Below are 15,402 nucleotides of genomic sequence, written 5' to 3'. Positions count from 1 at the left end.
CAAAGAGAAACAGATTGACCAATGCCCATCATGAGTGCCTCACAAGGACAGCAACAAGTTACAAATATGTCAACTGCAGTTACAAATATAACAGCTGCTATATGCCAAGATGATTTGCCAAAAATTTGGCTCTCCTGTTGGCCGTCTCTTGCCATGGTGTGCCAAGTCCTACACTGAAATGTAATAGCCTTTATTTTTGTTTATAAGGACTGAAAATAAATATATTCTTTGAATCTAACATATTTTTTGTTAAAATCATTATGTTTGCATTAACCTTCCCTTTTTTTGCAGAAGCAAAGATGAAAAACAATTGCCCTAGAGAATATTCGTTACTCTGCAGTAAATCACATTTTGTTCAGGTTGGGAATCTGAGGGATAGTTTGAAAATGACAAAAGAACATTTCAAAGATAAAATAGAATAAATGCATACATTAGAATAAAAGCACTAAACATTATCCAAATGTTTGGATATATCAGTGTGCACTGTTTGTTCAATTATCATGATCTAGAATAAACATCAAACCAGCTTGACACTGCTTAGAAACATCAACTGTCAAACTCTGAGAACAAGGAGATTTCAAGGAGAAGCCAAAGAGGAAAACAATCACTTTGAAGGAGCTACTGGTGCACCGTATACCAGTCCACCATATCAAGAATGCTACACAGGGCTGTACAGGAGGGTGGAACAAAAGAATTTTTACTCAAATTACTCAAAATTAACCATGTAAAACAGTGACGGCTGGTGCGTTTCAAAAGTGGTGAATCACAGACGTGACATATCAATGGCAAAAACTGCACTCAGATGTATTTGTTATTTTGGTCACTATAATGCTATATAATGTCCAAAAAGCTGCTTCTCAAACAATGGAAATATTAAACAAAATATCTAACCAAAATCATGTACTGTATTTTAAAAGATATTTTTACAAAAATGTATGGCTGATATTACTTTGCATTCATTCATTAATAGATATGCAAGGTCAAGTTAAGGACATTGCATTGTGGGCAGTATTAGTTGTAATCTGATTACAAAGTAAATAGTTACTGTAATCTAATTATTTTATTTTAAAAAGCAGGGTAATACATTACATTTAAAAATCTTGTAATCAGATTACAGTTACTGACTTTCAATTAAGTTAATTACTTTTAAGAACATCACTTGGGTAACCATTTTTAAAATCATACTAGTTATGTAGAATACATTTAAAACAATAATTATGTTCTTATGTATATCAATTTGCATTTCTGAAGGGCGTGCACCCCATTATAGGTTATTGTAAGTGAAAAAATGCAAGGTGCTGAGTGTATGGTTTGTGCAAATGCAAAACACAAAATTATGTTTTAGAACCTCTTGTCAAGTTTTCTCTATTAAAAACATTGGCACAATTATGCACATGTAGCACAGCTTAAATGGGGCTCTATAGGCTATGCGTTCACAGAATCCAACACACATATCCATGTACATTACAGTGGATTACATTAATTAAATTAACAGCACAACAGCGCAGTATGATATTTTAGGTCCCACTTTATATTAGATGTCTTTAACCACTATGTACTGACATTAAAATACATAAAATACAATGTACTTATGTGAAACAATATGTTGTTCAGCAAAATTCTCACAATATTCACATTTGCTGCTACTGAAGTTGCGGTATGGGTAGGTTTAGGAGGGTTGGAGTGGGGTAGGGTAGGGTTAGATAATTAAGTTCAGATTTTTTTATCAAATTGTTTATTATGTTTCCAGGAGTGTTGGTTATTCATGTTTTTTTTTAGATGTTACAGACATTACAGCTGAATTTTTTTTTTTTTTTTTTTTTTTTTTTTTTTTTGTAAAGCTGCTTTGGAATATTTGTGTATTGGGAAAAGCACAAATAAATAACTATACAAATAAAAATGATTTGACTTGATTTGATTTGAGTTTTAATTTACAATGGGTTTTTAATTTTTCTACTTTGGTAACAAAATCTCTCTTTACAATGGTGTCTCTTTGCACTGTCAAACAAACAAGTGATAGCCCTTAGCCAATCAGAATTTAGCATAAATAATTCTGATTCAAAGTAATGGCCAGCATCGTCCAATCACTGCCAACCATTTTCAAATAAAATGATAAATTCTGAATCTAAGTACCGATTACCATTGTTCTGTGTCTGCTAAACATTTTGAGTGGTCCAAACATCATCTGCAGCCTGAAACTTAACTTTTTGTTGTATTTTAGGAATGTATGCCCTTAGCTGCATAGGAAATTTATAGTATGCTCCCTTACTCACGATTAAGTGTATGACTTAACCTCCAGTGTGCTGTCTGTCTGCATTGGTCTCAGAACAGTTTAAAATGCACCTTGTAATCCTAACGGAATGTAAAATAAATAATTTCGAGTTCTAGTGCTGTGAAATATATGGAGTTACTGAAAGTCAGAATTTTGTTTTAAATGTTGAGTCATTATTTTTAGTAGAAAAACTGAAGTACCCTCATCTAAACCATTTTCTTTTATTTGGTGGGAATTGAGGCACTAACGTCCCGCCTTAGCTGGGTCTAGGCAGGGGTGGACTGGGACCAAAAAGTGGCCCTGGACTTTCTGGCCCAGAACGGCCCACCACACCTGGCCCACAATTTTTAACACAACTTACTAACATAAAAATATAACACAATACAGAAACATAAATTCTATTTAAACATTTATTTAAATCATAACACACCAGCTCATTGATGCATAGACCAATTTTTAACACCACTTACTAGCAAAAAAATATAACACAATACAGAAACATAAATGCTATTTAAACATTTATTTAAATTAACACTGAACAGATATCAAGTAACATTTAGACACAAAGGCAAACAGAACAGTGTAACAAAGAACATTTATAATTTAAAAAGACAGCATGGTCACTAGTCAGGGGGCATTATCTGGGTGAAATGTAGGAGAGCTGCACCACTCAGTTGTACCACTCCTGATTCAGGACTGAACATTTTTATATTTAGCACTATAACATGAATCCACAGCTGAATACTATCATCATGACATTAAACTTGCCTATAATCATGTCTGCAAGGTTCAGGGCATCTTCTGGGAGCAGGTCAGCAGAGCTTGTAGTAGTTCCTCACTTCTCTCAGCAATGCCATCTATGATCAGATCACTATCCAAGGCCATTAAAACATCTCTTTCAGGGACCATGAGCATGAAAGCATCTAGATGCTGTGAGAGAGAATTCCTGAGCCTACTATTGATGAATTTTAGAGTGGAGAAGCTCCGTTCGCAAGATAATTGGGTGACTGACAGTGTAAGAACTTGCAAGCAAGTCCCAAAATTTGGTATGCATTGGTCAATAGGCTGTAATGACTAAGAATATGGTAACAACACACTGGACAGTTCTTGCAAGATGAACAGCTCTTGTTCACTATCTCCACCTCATTGAACCTTCAGGCACATCCTCTGTTGTCCTTGTTGGGCCTCATGTATTCAGATAGAAGACAAAGGCAGGCCTAACAGTCAAAAACATTCCTCAAGCCCCCTCCTTCTAAGTTGTAAATTTTACTGATAAAAATCGCGCCAAAATCAAACAAAGGGAGTCCAAAACAGACTACAAATCCATGAAGCCTTGCTCACTAAAGGATCGAGCACTCAACTCCTATTGGATGAGGCACACAACAGAACGTCCCTCAAACATGACATCATCAGGACTTCAAATAATTCTGAAATGCTTCCAAAGTTGCTTCCCGTGACTTCGTTCACCGAATACGGACGTAGCTTTTTGCTGCTCTCCGGTGCAACCTCGTGGCTTAAGGAAGTAATGTCCGACTTGAAACTGTAGCCATACAATCTCCATCTCGCTGGACGAGTTGAGATTACTCTGTGTTCAACCGAACACTCTAACGGATCCGAAGGAGACCGCCGAGCAATTCGCATCTTCATCCGTTGGCCTACAGAAGTGAAGAGATTAAAGATTTCTCTTCCATCTTCAATCAAGTCGACATTTCTGAGTTCTCCGCCAGCCCGCCGAGAATCAACAGCCGTACCGGCCACCGACAATCAACAGCCGACAGCGCGAGGAAACGACCTCTCGTCATCACACGAGCCTCAAGGAACCGGGTCAAAGTTAAAGGACGGAGGAAAACACATTCTACCTGTGTCCTCATGCGATTCAAGTAAGAGGTTACGTCTGGGCAGAGATAGAATATTATAGCGTGTTATTCTTGTGTTTCAAGGTTTTTGCTTGTACAGTTTACGGACCGCCATGTCCGCTCATTATTAATACTCAGGGTATTAATTATCACAAATTTGTTTTGCTGTATTGTGGTCCAACCAAATTGGACTGTTGTGCATTTTCGCCATCGCGGGTGAGACAGCAACTGAGTTCATCCATTAAAGAGTCAAATAACAAGGGACTTTTACGAGCCCCGCTCGTAAAACCGCGTCTCTGGGTGATGAACACGGCTGCTTTATCTCCAGCTATCGCGAAATCAGCTTTCGGGCTGTCACTTAATCATCTCTCTCTCTCTCTCTCTCTCTCTCTCTCACTAACCACACTGACACACACACACACACACACACTGTCACACACACACCTTATGTGTTATAGGATTATTTTGATTTCCATATCTAATCATATCACTGTTTAGTTTGTAGTTGTAAGTCAGAAGTTTATTGACTGCATTGTATTAATTATTAATTGATATTACTGCATAAATAAACTTTTGTTTATATTACAAAGAGAAGTGTTTTGGTTTGTTTTGCATACGCCTGTGTCATGCTGAAGGGATGTCAGTGCTTGGATTCAAGCCTTCATTCATTGTTTTTTTCCCGAAAATCGATATTCTTCGGATGTCGATTTTCCTAAGAAAACAATCTAATATTGAGACTGTTTTAATATTCGGTTATTAGTCCCTGATTTCAGGGTGTTGCCCCGTCAATGTTAATCCTTATTAATATTCTGTTGATTTTTGATAATTGATAATTATCTTTGATTGAATTTGAATGATCAATAAGATAGTGTTAATTTTAATTAATGTTTCATTGACATTAACAATTAACGATTATCTTTGATAACTGTTGATTTAAAGGATTAAAAAAAGCTAACATTGATTCTCATCAATGTTCTATTGATTTTAATAATTAATAATTATCTTTGATAATTATTAATTATTGCTAATAACCAAACTTGCGCCTAAACGTAGCACACTACATTTACTGGAGCCCCATATGAGGTTTTAATGAGTTAGATATAATTCATTAATTTAAATATTGATTAGTAACTACAGAAATAATTATTAATTATTTCTGATAGTAACACTGATCTAAACAACCAGTAAAGCCCTACATCCTGGTAGTGTATTCATCAAATGTTGATCTTTTCAATCTAGGCCACTGTTCAGCCAGACTTGAGAGCTTACTTTGTAGCAAGAATTTGCTCAGTTCTTGAAATGCTGTCTGTGGAAGACCACTTTTGTTGGGCGTGATCTGGTCAAATTTTTTGTGGTTCAGAAGAGCCAAGTCAGCATACAAAGTGCCATTACTCAGATATCATCGATGGAGGCTCTCAATAACTGTATCCATAATGAAATTATAGACCTCAATCCTGTATGCACTCTCTGCATCAGTAAAGGTTTCATGTTCAGCCACCTCTCCAGGCATAGTTTTCTGCCTCTGTATTATTTTTGATGGCAAAGTGCCCTGAAGCTCCAGCTCTGTTTCTGCATCCTGCTCCATTGTCTTCCTGTTGGCCCACTGAACAAATGTATCTGCAGCTGCTTTGACTCTCAAAATCCCGTGCCATTCTTTTCAGCTGTTCCTCTGTGGAGAGAATCATACGATGGGCAGAGAGAATATCTATGCCACTTGTCTGCAGGTATTTAGACACTGGAGAGGTTACATCAAATATTCTCAGGAAGATCTGTGCTGTGAGGATAGTCTCATATTTCAGGAGACCTTCGATAAAGCCTTGTGCCTTGACCCGTGCATTTGTGTTTAAATTTGTCTGGTCTCTTATGGCTGAAAGGGTGAAGAGGAGATCAACATACATTGCAGTGTCTGGCTTACCAAAATATCCAAATACCTTCCTCAACGTGCTGTCTTTAGATCACCACCGTGTTTCTCCAATGGGGCGAGGCATCTGTGTTTCGGGTCATTGCTTTCCTTCTCCCAGATGTTCATCCTCTGGTATGATTCTCGAAGGAACACAGCATGATATTCAAAAGGGAAAAAAGTGATCCACTTGCCAACACACTCTCTGAAGTGTCTGCCAAAACCAGATTCAACACGTGAGCATAGCACCATACATGCACCTAATTGGAAGATTTTGCAGAAAGCAGGGCAGAGAAGCCCTTATACTGCCCCTGCATACTAGCGTCTCCATCAGTAGAGTTGCCGATGCATGTGTTCAAGTCTAGCTTCATCTTCTCCAGAACATCAGTCAACACCTGGACGAAGTGCTGCCCTGTGGATGCCTCACATTTCACTACTGCCACAAGCTTCTCTTGGATGTTGTCATTGACATATCTGACAATAACAGAACACTGGTTTTGTGTTGTAATGCCCTGCATTGTGTCGATCTGCACAGAAAACATGCCTGCTTTCTTAAGTTGACTGGCTATGGTGGTTTGCATTGTCTGATGAATGGTGGTAATAATGGTATTGATGGTAGTTTTGGACAACAACATGATGAGAGCACACTCTTGACACAGACATGTGGAGTGATTGGCTTTTCTGTATACAGTCAACAAGATGCTCATTCATACAAATGTCATATTTTCCCAACAGGATGATTATCTCTAAAAAAGTAGCCATGGTCAAGACTGCTGTCATCAAGGGTGTTCGCTGCTTCAGAATTAGTGCCTCTGTAACTCAGACCTCTTTTGCCTGTGACTTTAATAACGTCAATGATACGCTCTAGCACTTGCCTTCTCCTACAAACTTATTCTCTGTGAGCTGATCACTGACTCCCCATTAGTAAGCCCTCAGAAAATAAGCCTCAGCAAAACCTCTGTGAATTTTGCTTTTCTCATGCTCTTCTATTCATTGATGCATGTGCTTCCATTCCAGATATAAAGGGGCTGGTGTCTGTGGGCTTTGCAAATGCCATACAAATGAAGCAGAATAAAGCATTGCTGTCCTCACTGTATGACAACCACTTCTGTTGTTGCCATCTTTACAGCAGAAAATCTTCTGAACCAAAGCTTTGGTTGAATTTGGTAGGGGGTGGAACTTCAAAAATATCTCTAGGTTGTCTGATTTTGGTACCTTAAAGAGATAAAAGCTGGGTATGGCTTCCTGTCTCTGGATCAATCTGTCTTCCTGAATCTGAATGAATAATTAGTATAACAAATAAAATAAAAAAAATGTCTGGCATCACTGACATTTCTAGCTACATAACAGAAGGTAGGCTATAGTATTTATTTGTATGTTTACTTTACATAGGGGTAATTCACAATATAGGCCTATCTATGTGTTGGAACAGTGTTAGCTAGTCCTAGAATGGAAAAACGGGGTCAAATTGTATCATATTCATAAAATCTGCATTTGGGTCATGCATTCTAGGTAGGGTCTCTGCAGGTTTGAAAGAATGAAATGTAAGACTTTTTAAGACTATTTAAGGCCAAATAAAAGAAAAATGAACACCACTTTCGGACTGAAACAAATTGTTTAAAGACACATCAAATAATTAATTAGCTGGTCAATACAAAACCACAGAGGTTCATTAGTTGTCTGTTCTTGCCAGATACCTTAATTACTTTAACAGGTATGTTAAAAAGGTGACTGACACTAACAAACTACCTAACATCTCCTTTTGAGTTTTAATGACAAAAATATTCAAGTCATATAGGTTTGCAACAGCATGAAGGTGAGTGTATGATTAAATGATTTGCATTTTTGGGTGAACTACTACAAGTCAATAGCTACTCACCAGTTACATTAAAAATGGCCATTTGATGTTGATACAATGTGTTAAAAAATGTTAACAGATAATATCATGAAAGAGAACCTTGCTGCATAATCAGTTATGATGTATATTGAAAACAGATACTATACTATACAGTTTATTTAATATAGATAATAATATATTTTCATATTATGAATATTATTCATATTTATACAGTTATATTATTATTATTATTGTATATAATGACATATTAAAACTGACTAATTCACATGGTAGAGAAAATACCTGTAGCATATACATCAGATGGACCTCTAGAGAGATTAAAGGTGTGACAGGTGTTTAAGCTTTTCTCTTTACCCTGGCTGCAGGCAGCTGAATAATTCTGGTATCTTTACAATTATGTCTTTCTTTTCAAAGATGCTATATTATATGGGAGCACGAGAACCATGATGTGAAAGGCAGCAATAAGTAACTAGTTTACTAGTGCGAAGCCACGAGCTAAGGCTAGTACTGATTTCACATAAGCTTACCGGTTCAGTTTGATTGCAATGCTCCTCAATAGATAGGGAGGAGGAGAGATGTTGGTCATCATCAGCAGGCGCTGAATCATCACTAACACTGCTGCTGGGACCAGCCTCGCTGTCCTTGGCTGTCGAGCCGTCAGTGCCTGCGGACTGGAATTTGCCTTCACACCAAAAGCAAAATCTGTTAATTTAAAGCATCTCACAGCATCTGCCTCTAATGCCTTTAACGTTTTTTGCAAAGCTTTTCAGCTCCACATTTTTGTTTCTTCCCTTTTTCTTCTATGGAAAATTATTTGTTAAATTACTCCTGCAGCGCTGTTTGTATGTATTGAGAACAGATCAGTATTACTATCTGTGTGAATTAGATGGGAAAGGGGGTGTTTCAAGATACGCAATGGAGTGGACCAAACTAAAATATGAGATAGGGGAGGTCAGGTGAGAGTTGGGCAATAGATAATAGATTTTGAGGGAGACAAGACAAACAACACCCCTCAACCCGAATTTAAGAGAAGGTGGAGGGGTGATGTTTCACTGGCCACTTCTGCATGTCGTGGCCCCATTCGGCATATCACGGCACCATTTTGCGTCCCGCGTCAGTTTACCGTGACCACCTTCATCGCATCGCGGCCCGGTTTGGTGGCCGACCCACTGGGAAAAGTCCCGGTTCTCCCTATGGTCAGTCCGCCCCTGGGTCTTGGTCTCTCAGGCAAGTATTTAGGCAAGAAATTCACTGCAGCTATTATAGAGTCACTGCGGTTAATACAGGAGGTGCTCAGTCTTTGAAGTGACAATGAGGATTATCCAGTGGCCAAAGAAAATGCCAAGGGAGAGATTTGGGTAAATCCAGGCTGCAGTTTGCTCTTCATAAATGCTGGCAGAGATGAATCCAATAGACAACAGAGTGAAAAAGACTCTCTCAAACTCTACATAATGTAATTTGTAGTTGTTAAGAGCCAGTGCAGGGACAATTCCCCCTTGGTCAACCTCAGGGGTGCCACTACCCATTTGTGGTGGTACTGTATATGCAATATTGACAATGGTGCTCCGGGGTTGGGGGGGTGGTAGTGGGTTCTCCCTTGAATGCTCTTGCCTTCTGGCAGGGGTGGAGGTGGGGGGTATGGTCATTTCTATCATGACTTAATATACTAGACAAAATATTTCATCCAGTTGTCATCAACGTATGTGTCATGTGTGATCAGCTTTCATTCTGTGGCTGCACTGCCTGTAAGGTTTGTTGAGATGCTATGACTGCCCCATGCTGATGCCACTCGTTAAAACATGAAGTTACATGTAATTCAAGCTTAAATTGTTCTGATAGTAGGAAAATACATACTTTTATTATGGTATATATACACTAGGGGTGTAACGGTTCTCTGTAAAAAAATTAACCATACGGTTCACTACCCACGTCATTCAAGACTACTGTCTGGTAACATTTTCGATTTTCAGTCATTTACAAGAGCAACGGTAAAAAACTTTGAGAAAACAGTCACTGTTTGCAGATATTGCTCAATGCGAGTGCTGTAAACTCATGGTAATACATTGAATATTGTAGCCATTTACTACAACTATAGTGTGTGGTGTGCAGGTGAGCCCGAAACTGCACACACTCCATCCGTTTTAAAGCAGCCACTCTGTACTTATTCGGACATTTCAATGTGTTAGTGTGTAATGCTATAAAAATAACTGCATCTGTGCTTTCACGGCAGATTTGGCCGCAATGGTGGATGCTCACGCAAGGTACCGCGAGTGTACGTGACGCAATGTATGACGTCGCTAATGGCTCTAGTTACAGAGTGATTTATCTTGATATTAGAGAGAGTTTACTAATGTTGAGTCATTAATGTTCTTTAACAGTGATGCGCTCAGTTAATGTTTCACTGACTATTGCAAGGCTGTTGAGTTAAACAATAGAGTAAATACTTATAAGTGCCTTCAAACAGGTAAATGCTTATCAAATGCTTATCATCAGTAAATAATATTAATTTGTATCTTAATGTGTAACAGGGTTCAATGGAAAGGAGGAGGCAGGAACCAGATGAAGCATCAGAGTAATGTTTTTAATAAACTTAAACAAAAAGACACACAAATTTTAACACATACAGGGCAGCTGCCTGTAGCCCGGGCATGCGTAGTCATGGCCCCGCCCTCATCCTTGTCACATAATGTTAGAGAGTTTACGTTCGTATTTGGTAGAACAACATGATTATTTTCCCAATTTGCCTTTACATTATATGATACATGTATGCTCTTATGATATGCATTAGTGAATTGTGCATTGAGTGAATTGTCTAATGTGAGTTTATATGCATACAGTATTTTCACATGCATAGGAAGACATTACACTACCAGCAATACTTCAACGTGCTGTGAAACTGTGTTAAATGACATTGTATTTTATTGATCTCACATTGTTACAACAATAAAATATGTGCCACCAGAAACACAATCTCTCTTGTGTGTGTAACATAATCATGGCAAGCCAACCAGCCAGGAAAAGCTGCTGAGTGGATGACAAAATAATGTACATCAAGACTGAGATCAATTAAAATTAAAGAAATGGAGCAACTTCAGGACTGTGTGAGCTCAAATCTCCTGATATTACAGAAACCTGAGTTCATCAAAGTGTGTCTCTATCCGAAGTGCAGTGAAGCAGCTGGTGAGGGATTCCAAGGCAAGCCAAAGCGAATGGTAGAGAAAACATTAGAGGAAATTGAGTATGGTGAAGACGCAGAACAGTATTCAAAATGTCTCAATGATCTTCTGTGTTTTATGGAGTCAATTAACAAGCCCACAGAGCCAGAGAACCCACCTACAGCACTTGATGTAATAGAGAAGCTAAAAAGAGAGTACGCAGAGCTGCAACAGATGCAATCTGAAGGAACAGATTGGGGTGCTGGAGGAAAGACTTAGGGCAGATTGGGGAAGCAAATCAAAAAGACAAACTGTCATATACCAGTCTGACCAACCAAATTGAATTAGGATTAAAAAAGGTTTACTCAGAAGCCGAAATAATTAAAGCAGTCATTAGGGCCGTGAGTCCAGGCCTCCACCTAAGAGAGTTGCTAGAGATAAAGATAGACTTCTTTAGCGATGAGACAGAGGCCTGAGAACTGGCAACAGAGACATTGGGGAAAGAGGGTTTCACTTCCAGGGACAAAAAGAAGCAGGGACAATGTAAAGAGACTGACACTGACACCACCAAAGCCATTGAGGACCTCGGAGTAAATGTCATGGAGATGACAAAGATTTTCTGTGAGACAATGGAAGCAAAAAGGTCACACTCTCACCAAACTGTGACATGACTACGAACAGAAAGGAGGTCCAAGGCATGTAGATCATGTCTGGAAGCACAGAGAGGTGATGAATGCAGGCACTGTTACCATTGTGGGCAAGATGAACATCTCTTTTGGGGCTGCAGACAGAGATGAAAAACACAGAAAAACAGGATGGGACTGCTAAGCTGAGACCCCCAGTAGTCCACTCTTTCTCCAGGTCCCATCTGAGTCCAGCAATGCTGCAGGCATCCAAACCTTCACAATCCGAACACAGTAGTAATGAAAAGGATTTTCAGTCTATCATGCATACAGCGAAGACAACCCCCACCAAGGACACACCTGTAAGTTATCTGCCCCCTCCTTTCCAAACTAAGCTTCTCAACCTCATTGGAAAAAGATGCCTAGTTAACTGCCAGCTTGCTAATGTCACTCTTGAGGCCTTATGGGACACAGGGGCTCAAGCATGTATTATAAATGCTGACTGAAGGAAACAACACCTACCTCACAACACCGTCAGACCAATTGAGGAGCTCTTGGAGCCTGGGACATTGACAGGACTGGCTGCAAACCAGACAGAGGTTCCTTTTGATGGCTGGGGAGAGGTGAGATTTCGACTAGACAATGATGTCTACCCAGAAGGAACCCTGCAAGTACCCATATTGGTGACAGTCAACCCCAATGTGGCTGAAAACCCTATTATTGGCTTCAATATTATTGAGGAGGTGATCAACAAATGGAAGAAACAGAGACTGAAGCCCAACTCGGTCCAGAGGGTAAGTCAGGCCTTCTCTGTACCAATAAACTGATGAAGATTGCAGATTCAAATGTGACTGTTGGAACTGTTTGAGCCAGCAAGCAAAAAGTACAACTCGCAGCAGAGCAGATAACAACCATCTATGCACACGCACACATTGGGGCACAGTTTTCAGAGCAAAGCCTGTTGTTCACCCCCTGTGAGCCGTTACCACTTCCAGAAGGGTTAGTAGTCCAGGAAGGTCTAATTAGAGTTAATGCGGGGAGGAAAGCCTATGTGCCAGTTGCCAGTGCTAACACAACCAAGCATCAACTCATATTGAGCCCACATCTCATTGGACCATCTCCAAATGATAAAGACAGCTTACCCAGCAACCTCAGAGCCCCTTTTAAAAGATTAAACACAGATGGAGCATGTGATCCAACAACTCCCACACACCATGCAAATATATGAGGTGAGTGTCATCACAAGTAATTCTAAGAGTCTAAGCCAATGGGACCCTCCTATAAAGCTTGAAAACCTATGTGAGACACTACAGCAAATAGTCAGAAAAGTATTAAGAGAAGAATGTAATGCCTTTGCCTTTGATAGTAGTGATGTTAGAAGTATTCCCTCTATCAATATGCACATTACATTGCATGACAAGACACCTGTACAGAAGACTTATATGTCTGTGCCAAAGCCACTCTTACAGGATGTGAAAGAATATCTCCAAGACCTGTTGAACTGAAGATGGATCAGTAAGTCAAGGTCACCTTACTCCTTGTCAATTGTGTGTGTGAGGAAGAAAGACGGGAGCCTGAGACTCTGCTGTGATTACTGTGAACTGAATTGCAAGTCAGTACCTGACAGGCACCCCATCCCCAGGATTCAAGATGTGCTGGATTCCCTTACTGGCAACTCCTGGTTTTCGGTCTTAGACCAATTAAAAGCCTATCACCAGGGATTTCTTGATGCTGAAAGCCGAACCTTGACAGCCTTTATTGCACCCTGGGGGCTGTATGAGTGGAACAGGATTTCGTCCATGCTCAGCTCGGCCCCAGCTGAATATCAGAGGAACATGAAATCCTGTATCGAAGGCCTGCATGATGTCATCTGTCAGCCATACCTGGATGATAACCTCATCCACAGTGCCTCTTTTGATGATCATGTGAGTCATATTCACACAGTCCTCCAAAGATATCAGAAACATGGAGTCAATCTCAGCTCACACAAATGTGAGATGTTCCAAAGGAAAGTGTGTTTCTTGGGACGGATGGTATCAGAGAAGGGGTATTCCATGGATCCTTCTGAAATAGTCCATTTCCAGGCCCTAAAGCTCAGAAAACCAGGCACACCCTCTAAACAATGTGAAAAGCTCACCACTCTGAATCCTGAGGAAGAGCCATTTAAACCATAAATGAGGACTTACCTGAACACCTACCTGATCTGGGAGAAGAAGAGGATCCAGAGGCCATTGGAGCTGAAAAGGAGAATGTTCTGCAGGACGACAATGTTTCCAAAGAGGAGGATCAAGATTATGTGAGTGAATTGGAGGTGCCTAAGCTGCCACCTTACCCTCAAAGACAGAGACACCAGCCAAAGATGCTGACGTATGATGAATTGGGGAGAACCTACCATGGTACAGAGGAACCCAGCTCTGAAAGAGATCAACCTCCAACTTACCTGTCAGAACCTGTGGAGACTGTGGTCTTTAACAGACAACAAAACAGAGAATCAGTGACTGCAAGAATTTTTTTTGAAAAAAGAACAAAAGAGAAAAAGAAAAAATGATGTATAAAGAACAAAAGAGGGGGAAAAATGATCAAAAAAGAGCAAAAGAAAAAAGTGAAAAAATAATTGGAAAAAGAACAAAACAGAGGAAAAAGAGAAAGTGAAATGGGTACATACCTGTGACCTGTAAAGTAAACAGAAAAACCCCCCAGGAAAATTAGGTACCAAGACTGTCGAATAAGAGGCTGTTAATCTTGGAGTCTGGTACATGGTCAGACCCATCATTGTCAGAAAATGTTAACACAAGCAACTGACTCTAGAGAACTAGCCATGGCAATAAGGGGATGGACAGATTTTATGCACAGAGTTGAAGCCTAATGAAAATCGTACCTTTTATTTTTTAACACTAAACAGGTCAGCCCCGGGAACAACTGTTCTTAAGTTGTGGGATAATGTCCAAGGGCATTTTAAAAAGTGGGGGAGGGTGTAGTGGTATAGATTTGTATAGCCCTCATGTATTGTTTTTTTTTTTATTAGTATACTGTAACAAGGTTGACATGGGAAAGGAAGAGGCAGGAACCGGCTGAACCATCAAAATAATGGTTTAATGAAAACTTAAACAAAAAGACACAGAACACAAACGCACACACTGCAGCTGCGTGTGGCTCTCCCCGCCCTCCTCCTCGTCACATATACATATACTCTCTATGAGTTAAGCTTCACATCACCACTACCTGTGTATACTGGTGTGTGATGCTAGGTGGCGATACTGAGCTTACATTCACAGGAAGAAGTTACACTGCCAGTAATACTTCAACATGCTGTGAAACTGTGTTAACCCACGTTATGTTTTATTGATTTCACAGGTAAGCTTGGTGATGTGACAACACAGACCATGTTTTTTGTTTGTTCAATGTGTTAATGTGTTAATGGTATAAAAATAACCGTATCAGCGCTTTCACGGCAGACCGCAATTGCTGATGCGAGGTACCAGGAGTGTGCGTGATGTGATGTATGATGTTGCCAATGGCTCTAGTTACAGAGCAATTTATCTTATGCTAAATAGATATCTTATAGATATTAGAGAGAGTTTACTAATGTTGAGTCATTAATACCTTAATGTTCTTTAACAGTGTGCACACAGTTAATATTTCACTGACTATTGCTAGGAAAATTGTGGCCAGTTCAATAATTGTTCATTAATGCAGTTCAATTATAGTATACTGTAGTACACTGTAACAAGGTTGACA

The sequence above is a fragment of the Myxocyprinus asiaticus genome, chromosome 14 (assembly GCF_019703515.2).
Source record: "Myxocyprinus asiaticus isolate MX2 ecotype Aquarium Trade chromosome 14, UBuf_Myxa_2, whole genome shotgun sequence".
Classification (NCBI taxonomy): Eukaryota; Metazoa; Chordata; class Actinopteri; order Cypriniformes; family Catostomidae; genus Myxocyprinus; species Myxocyprinus asiaticus.
This window is presented reverse-complemented; position numbering follows the sequence as displayed.